General features: G+C 44.6%; 1 pseudogene; it reads left to right on the top strand.

The window, feature by feature from the left end:
* The first annotated feature begins 4642 nt into the window (after positions 1-4642).
* LOC112395726 (zinc finger protein 502 pseudogene) lies at positions 4643-5587 on the top strand (annotated as a pseudogene).
* Positions 5588-8634: the final 3047 nt, after the last annotated feature.

Below are 8634 nucleotides of genomic sequence, written 5' to 3'. Positions count from 1 at the left end.
TATCAGAATTATTTAATGTAAGCATCTCAGTGCTCCTATAAGTTTCTTAAACTTGCCATTTTTCAGATGAAAAAACTGAGGTTCTAGAGAAGTTAATAAACTTGCCTGAGGTCTGACTGTCTTCCCATAGGAAGCGTCAGTACTAAAACTGGGTCATAGCTCTGCTTTTGATCCATGTCCTCTGGCAAGTTCCCGCATTGTCTTCTGGACTCGGTAAGGAGCTCCCCCTGCTCCCATAAGGCTCTGTGCTGCCTCTACCATAGCACTTACTACCTGATTCTAACATTTGTTCACTGCTCGCTCTTCCCATTAAATCCGGGGCTCCTCCAGGTCAAGGGCCATGTCGTATTCACTGTTCACCTCCTGACCCCAGAGCAGTCTCTGGCAAGAACTGTTTCAAGCCTGGCTGGCTTGCCTGTGATGTGTCATGATAAGCGTCCTGAAAGCAAGGGAAGGTGGGGAGAGGAATTTCCGATCAATACTGGAAGACACGTGGGTTTCTGTGATGATGATGAAGGTGACATGTGCCATCTACCTGAAGCCCCTTCTCTCACCTTGGAGGATGAAGCATATCCTACTATCAGCTCTACGTTGGAAGACCAGCTACCCTGTGGAGAATGTTTGAAGGCAGATTCAGGGACCATTCCTTTACCGCAGTTCTGTTCTTGGGGTACTTTCTCAGAGTCTTTGCCTCCAGAAGAGTCCCGTGAGAGTGACAGCGAGTGGGAAGAACTTGAGGAGGCTGAGGACCCAGATGATGGCACCCTCAGGTGGGTATCACTCTGTCTGGGTGGAATGAGACTGGGCTGAGTTCTTCTAGTGGGCCTCAGTGTCTCCACTTTGGCTGGGTGATGGTCTATACGCATCACCATGTTCCCCTTGCATTCCCTCTTTGGGTCATGCCTCATCATGGCACTTATCACGGTACATGTTCCATGGCAACGACCCTATGAGATAGGGTTATTGTCATTCCCGTTTTACAGATGACACATTTAGGACTTTCCTGGGGTCATATAGTAAGTGACAGATAAGTAAGTGACAGTCAGAATTCAACCCCAGGTCTCCCACTCCATGGACCCCCCTGCTCAGTGCTCTCCTCTGCGGCCTCCTGCATGTGGCTGGGCCCACCATCTCTCCTCGGGCCTCTCTCTTTCGGTGGGTTGCTGGTAAAGTTCTGATTCCTACTTTGTCTGCTCCTGACTGCCCTTGGGCTAAATGTATTGCAGAGAAGAGTCTTGGTATCACGTAATGTGGCCCTTCTCAACAGCCCCTGTGCCTTAACACAGTGAGCTCTTTCTTGATCAAGAAAGTCAAACTGTTGACACAAGGTGTTGCCAGAAGCTGGGACTGGGTGACCAGGCTGGAGTCAGATCAGACTGATGAAGACGTGGGAGGAGTAAGTGTAATAAAACCCGTCAGACTTCAAGTAGAAAGGGTTAAACTCTTGACCAGTTGGTAAACCACGCAGCATTCTGTTAAAGTGCCTACAACATAGATAATTCCAATACTTGAAAAATGCTCACTGTTCAAGAAACTTTCAGATAAATACATTTCCAAGACACATCGAAACTTACCAAGGCACTGGCTGTGAAGGTTTAGGTATAATTGAAACACTCTCGTTCACTTTCATTACATTGTGTCCTAGCTACATTTTCATCACAAATGATTGAACTGGACTCTTAAAGGACAGTGGCAGGCAAGCTGATAAGGTGGGTGGATATTTGAAATTCAAATATGGCGAAAGGGCTGGTTCTTATCTGAAATAGGAAGCAACATGCTGATAGAGGAGATGACCTGGAGGCTTTGAAGACCCTGTATGCCATTAATGGGGAAGTCAGACACTCTGACAACTTTGGGAATGAGGCATTACGGATTCACGAAAGTGTGCAGCGAGCAGGGAGCAGCTTATATGTGGAGGGCAATCTTCCCAGAGGGGGCTCCTCAGGGCTGGGGAGCTAAAAGAAGATAGGATAAGCAAAGCTTTGGGGATCCACAGGGCAGTAATTAAGGCCTATAAGTGTTAGTACTTATGAAATGTCCCAGGAGATCTACAGTGCCATGGGAGGAGGCGGCAGAGAGCAGAGTAGTGAGAGCAGGGCTCCAAGCCAGACTTCACCACTCACTAGCTAAATGACCAGCAGCAAGTGACTGTTAAACCATCTAAGACTCAGCTGACTGACTGCCAAGTGGAGATAACGAAATCCATCTCATGCTGTGCCTGGGAGGGTTAGATGACAACGCAGCTCACGTGTTTAGCACACTGTGTGGCGTGTAGTAATAACTCAAAAAGTGTTAGCTACTTTTAATCATAAAGGAGGAAATTACTGCAGTGAGATGATGCAACCTTCTTAACGCATTCAATGCCATCGTTTTTTTCCCCATGTAGACAAAGGACTGGTGCCCTAACATGGAGTGTGGGGTGGATGAGGAGAAGTACTGGTTTATGGCAAAGGTGTCAGGATCCAGGGTGGATGGAATAGCCCTCAGCTATGGATGACGGCTTGGGACATAGTTAGGCTGAGTCCTGTCACAGTCACTTACCTTCCCTGCTGACAGAAGGCGGGCCTACGTGTGGGTGATCAAGGTGTGAGTTCTCAGACTGGGCTCCATGGAGCTGCCCACAGATGTGCTTCAAGGCACCTGGGGAGCTCTACAGTTAGAATGTTGACTTGCTGCTTCTTTTGGTAAAAGCAGCTCTTAACATTCTCCAAGTTCTCTAGGAGAACAAATCCCTCAAAGTTAAGGGCCTCTGTTGTATATTTTCTCTCTTTCATCCTGGAAGTACGGAGAAGTTTTGGAGGGTATAAGAGGACTTTGCTTATGGATGGAGTCATGCATCCTTTAAAACTGCATAACAAATTATTTTATTGGGTCCTTTTAGATATTGAGACAGTAATAGTATATAGGTAGTTTCTATAAATGATTTAATTTAATCCTCATTTCAACTTTGAGCAGTATTCTTATTCCTCTTTTCTAAACGGGGCTTGGAAGGTTTATTTAATTTGGCCAAGATCATACAGCTAGCAGGGGCAGATTCACACTGCTGCTATCTGATTCCACTTCTGGTGCATTTTTACATTTCCCCTAGAATGTGCCTGTCCACGTAGACTTGTGTAACACACATCTTTCCATCACGTGTCATGAGTCCTACTATTTCTCTCTTATGAGGCTAAAACAACCCCTGCTGTCCAGTGGGATTAAGAAGGCAACTGAACTGTTCTGTTTAGGGAAGGCTGTTGGCCAAATGGCAAGGTGACCCAGTAAAAGCTGCTTACTGTTTTAGGTGAACAGAGAAAGTGGGACAGTCTCCCAAGGCAGAACCTGAGGGTTTCTGCCTGGACATCGTTCTGACTGTGATCACATGGAAGAGCCCTCAGATGTTGGTCCAAAGAATGTACCCACATACTCCACAATAAGGAAAGAGGCCAGTGGGGCCCTGAGAAGGTGACCTGGGATGGAGTGTCTGGCCCAGTTGTTAAGAAGTAACTTCAAAAAAATCATGCCTGTCACTTCTGAAACTCATTTTGAATAGTGGTCGTGACCCCTCTTCAGTTCTGGGGTTTATGTTGAATAAAGCTCTGTGTGTGTATGTGTGTGCACTTAAAGGGGGCTTCGCCTGGTGAAAGAATTTGAGAATCAACCTCCTACAACCTCCTACAACCTCCTACAACCTCCTACAACCTCCTACATCAAGATAAGCCAGGACAGGGTGCGGTCTTGCTGGTGCACTGGTCACACTTTCTGGGACAGATGCCTTGTTCCAGTTGACACTTTTGGGTTCTCCATTGGTTGAAGGAGTTTCCATGGTTTTCAAAGTGCCCCCAGTTCCCTCGAGGGAATCTGCTGAGAGACTTGGCTCAAAGGCCATGGGAGTAATGTGTTTTGTCATCTTTCTATGTACTTTCTATGCAACTCCAAATGGTTATACATTCTTTTAAAAACATTTTCCTTTTTGGGTTCTAATTCTAAAAATTATATGAAAGAAAAACAAGATGGGAACATCTAAGAAAAAGGAAGAGTGAAGTGGCAGATCCAACATTATGATATTAGGACATATAGCCACCACCATAACAAAAAAAACGAAAAAGCTAAAGGTTGGAGTTATTAAGTGTACAAAAGAAATAGACCTGGAGGACCACAATGTGAACCAAGGAACACTCAGTGCTATATAATGGGGGACGTATGGCAATCAGTCTCAATGTGGGGGAGGGAGCCCAATTTCATAGATCGAACTAAGATAGATGGAAAAGATGACTTAGATTCAAAAGTGTCATCATCTACTAAAATTACATACAGCTTGATTAAATAAAAAAGCATAGGAAAACTGGTGGAAAATATATTCTAGTTTTATCAGATATACAGAGGAGTAATAACTTCCTCTGGCTGCCAGCAATAGACAGAGTATAACAAAGAAGAATTACAGTGTTGACAATATTGAAAAAGTTAAAACTTCTGTACAGTAGCAGTGACAAAATTAATGTAAAAATAGCAGTGGGGTTTCCGTGTACCTCCGGGATCGTGGTCGCCGCCCTGCGGGGAGCCCCAGGACATCATGGGCTCCCAGTTTTTTTTTTTTTTTTTTGGGCTCCCAGTTTTTCAACCTTGAAGTCTTCTACAATCAAAGCAAAGAGAAGATTTGTGAATGTTGAATATGCAAGGAGCTGAAGACAAAGAGATTGAAAGAGAGATTTGTCCAGGTTGGGTGAACAGGTCTGTTCCAGAGCAGGATGGCTCTGAAATTGATTTGCCAGAGATAGCATCAAAGAGATCCCAAGAGGATGAATACCAGGATCCTACCTTTGAAGAAAAATATGTATGTGAGAGCATGAAGGAAAACCCTCCCAGAGAGGTTCCTGGACCATGCCTTTTCCAAGAAGGTTTTGGGGGAATAACTTTCATCCACAAAGAAGCACCTCCAGAAATGATTAGACAAGAATATAATTTTGAGAGAAGCCTGCTTTTGATCTCAAGTCTTGTTACACATCTCAGGGTTTCTACAGAAGACAGCCTACATCAGTGGGAGACAAGTAGCATACACACCAATGAGATCTCAGACCAAAGTAAATGTCTGACCCTCTCTACACAGAAAATATCTTGGAAATGTAGTGAATGTGGAAAAACTTTTAATCAGAACTCATCCTTTACCCAGCATCAGATAACTCATATGAGACCCTACACATGTGAGGAATGTGGGAAAATTTTTAGTCGTAGTTCATTCCTTGTTCGACATCAAAGAATTCATACCAGAGTGAAACCATATGGATGTGGGCAGTGTGGGAAAACATTTCGATGTCGATCATTTCTTACTCAGCATCAGAGAATCCACACTGGAGAGAAACCGTATAAATGTAATGACTGTGGGAATTCCTTCCGCAATCATTCACATCTCACTGAACACCAAAGAATTCACACTGGAGAGAAACCTTATAAATGTAATAGATGTGGGAAGGTGTTCAGTCAGAACACACACCTCATTCATCACCAGAGAATTCACACTGGTGAGAAACCTCATTTATGCAACGAATGTGGCTCTTCTTTTCGTAAACACTCAAATCTTACACAACATCACAGAATTCAGGTATTATAGAACTTAAAATACACATACAAATGAGTACAAATAAAACAAAAGAAATCTGAACAAGAGGGATGGATTTCATCAACGTCAATATCCTGGTTGTGATGTTGTACTAGTTTTGTAAGATGTTACCATTGTGGGCAAACTGAGTGAAGGGTACAGGGAATCATCTGTGTTAGTTCATATAACTGTATGTGAATCTATAATTATCTCAAAATAAAGTTTAATTTTGAAAAGTGGTCTTCCCAACTCTGCTTTAGCCATGCCGTGGCAGGGCGGGTTCTACAGAAAGTTACAGATCCATCCACCAAGAGTGCAGAGTGAGGGTGCTCAGCCTCTACTACCAACTGTCTGAATCAAACATGATTCTCCAACAGCCCATCTACATAGTCAGTGCCATCACTGTGGTACTTGTAGTATTTTTTAAAAATTTATTAATATATAGTTGATTTACAATGTGTTAGTTTCATATGTTATACATATACATATGTATAACATTTTTAGATTCTTCTCCATTATAGGTTATTACAAAATATTGAGCCTTTCCCCAACTTCTGTATTAGGTCACTCTACGTCTACAACTCGAAGGTAGAGACCGTTGCCAATCCTGGTCCTTTTGGATTTCTGTTTCTCAACCAGGCTTTCCTTCACTGGAATTTTCAAATTTCCTTTTATCATTTTGAAATGGGAGGCCCAGTGTCTACCTGTGTTGTTGAGGATACAATCCTTTTCCTAAAGTACTTCTCAGCGAGAAGTTGGAAGTCTTAACTACCCCTGTGGGCAGAGGCCACTCTTCATTGAAGAGCTTTGTCAGAGCCTGGTGGGTTTGAAGGTCTGTGCCAAGCACTCTGTGTTTAACCCCACCACAGGCTTGTGGGGTAGGTATTTCTGGTGGAGTGGGACCATGTGATTTGTTCTGACCGAAAAGTTGTGAGCAGAAGTAATGCATACCATATCCGTAGTAACTGTAGACACATCCAGACATTTAATTGCAGGTGCTGAACCCTCTAGAGATCTCTATCCCCATTGGCCACAGTGACCACAGGGTGTGGGATGGTGAGTGCTCCATCAATCTGCGGGTTGAAGTCAGGGATCACAGAGCAGAGCTTCCAGCTGACCCACACTGGATATGCACTGAGAGCATGAATCAAACCTTTACTGCTCTAAGTGACTAAGATTTGATGGTTTGTTTATTACAGCAGCATAACCTAGCTTATTCTGACTCATACATTCTTAGAGTCATTTTTATATATGAGGGAATTGAGACACAGAGAAATTTAATATTTGTCTGAGGTCACAAGTAAATAGTGATGCTGAAATAAAACCCAGGTCACTCGGAATAAAGCCGCCCCTTGTCACTGAGCCTCTGAGTTGGGCAGAGGGGCTGCTGACCTAGCCTGGCCAGCCTGATTTCTCAGAGGATTTCTCAGTGTGGATTGACACTGGTTCTTTTCATAAAAAAATAAAATCACAATTAAATCTCTTAATCACAACGCCTCCCTAAGAACTTGGCAAACCAAGGAGAATGTGTGGCTTTCAAGACTGTATTAGAAAGACTTTGAGAAATAAGAAAACAAGTCAGAAATTCTTTATTCTTTTTTTTAACAGCAATTTAAAAAAATAAGTTTTATTTACCTATCTATCTATCTATTTATGGCTGCGTTGGGTCTTCGTTGCTGCGCGTGGGCTTTCTCTAGTTGTGGCGAGTGGGGGCTACTCTTCGTTGCTGTGCGCAGGCTTCTCATTGCGGTGGCTTGTTTTGTTGTGGAGCACGGGCTCTAGGTGCACGGGCTTCAGTAGCTGTGGCACACGGGCTCAGTAGTTGTAGCACATGGGTTTAATTGCTCCGCAGCATGTGGGATCTTCCCGGACCAGGGCTCGAACCCGTGTCCCCTGCATTGGCAGGTGGATTCTTAACCACTGTGCCACCAGGGAAGCTCCAGATATTCTGTATTCTGATTGGAAGATCCTCTGAACATTGCTTACTAATGTTTTCAGCTCACACTAAAGAAGTCTCTACTCTCACCATGCCTCTCCACATTGCAGCGAAAAACAGCATGCTAAGGGCCAGACATGTACTCCCTTGATTAATACCATTTGATGGCTAATCCTATAGGATAGCATTAAAATTTCTCAGCATAGTGTGCAAAACAATGCAGGATGTGGTCGGTTCTCCGATTGCAATCTCATCTCTGACCATCCCTCAAACTCTCTCTTCCTCATGCAGTCATATGGGGCTCCTAGAACATGCCACACTTTCTCGTGCTCCTTCCTGTGCTGCTCTGTGCCCTACACGCCCATATAGGCCACTCTCCCTTCTTCGTTCAGTTAACGCCTACTCATGCTTTAAGAGTCACCTCCCCTGGCAAGCCAGGAGCGCTGGTGATCACCCATCCATAGCCTGTGAGGGATTAGAGGGTAAGGAGGCCAGGAATGGAAGATTCCTCTGAGTTGTTGGAATGCCATGGCATTTTCCCTTCCACACCTGTTTCCCAGCCCTGGGGAGGAGAGGGGAGAGGGAAGGCAGTGCTTCTTCTCCTTCAAGACCTCTGCATGCATAACAGGAACTTCAGGAGAATAATTTGTAAGGCTTGATATGTGTCTCCAGAAATTTGGGGGGACACAAGGGCTTGGTGTCTGACCCATGCCCAAGCAAGTGAAAGGTGAAAGGAGATGGCTGAAACAACAAGATTGGTGGGAGAGCAAAGAGGAAGAGGACTGCCCAGGACTGTAACTGCTGATACCCTTGGTAGGGGAAGGACGTGGAAGCCCTTCTTAGAACCAAGTGGATCTACAGGTGGGGCACCATCTGGAACTGCCCTAAAACAAGCAGAAGGGACATGGACCCAAACAGAGACTCAGAGCCTCAGCTCACAGAGGGTGGACTGGGGAGAATCACGGAAAGGCACCCTCCTGTGGCTGATGAATGACCCGAAGGTGGCCCTTCCTCCATTTGAGAAGCCCCTCATGAGGGCACAAAGCCAAGTCTGCATTTTGGCCTCTACTTACTCATTTGTCTGACACCTTCATTCATGGTCCTGGAATGGGCCCACGGGAGG

Source organism: Neophocaena asiaeorientalis, unplaced genomic scaffold (genome assembly GCF_003031525.2).
Source record: "Neophocaena asiaeorientalis asiaeorientalis breed wild unplaced genomic scaffold, Neophocaena_asiaeorientalis_V1.1 scaffold202, whole genome shotgun sequence".
Lineage (NCBI taxonomy): Eukaryota > Metazoa > Chordata > Mammalia > Artiodactyla > Phocoenidae > Neophocaena > Neophocaena asiaeorientalis.
Note: the sequence above shows the minus strand (reverse complement) of the source record. Positions and strands in the feature narration are given on the sequence as shown.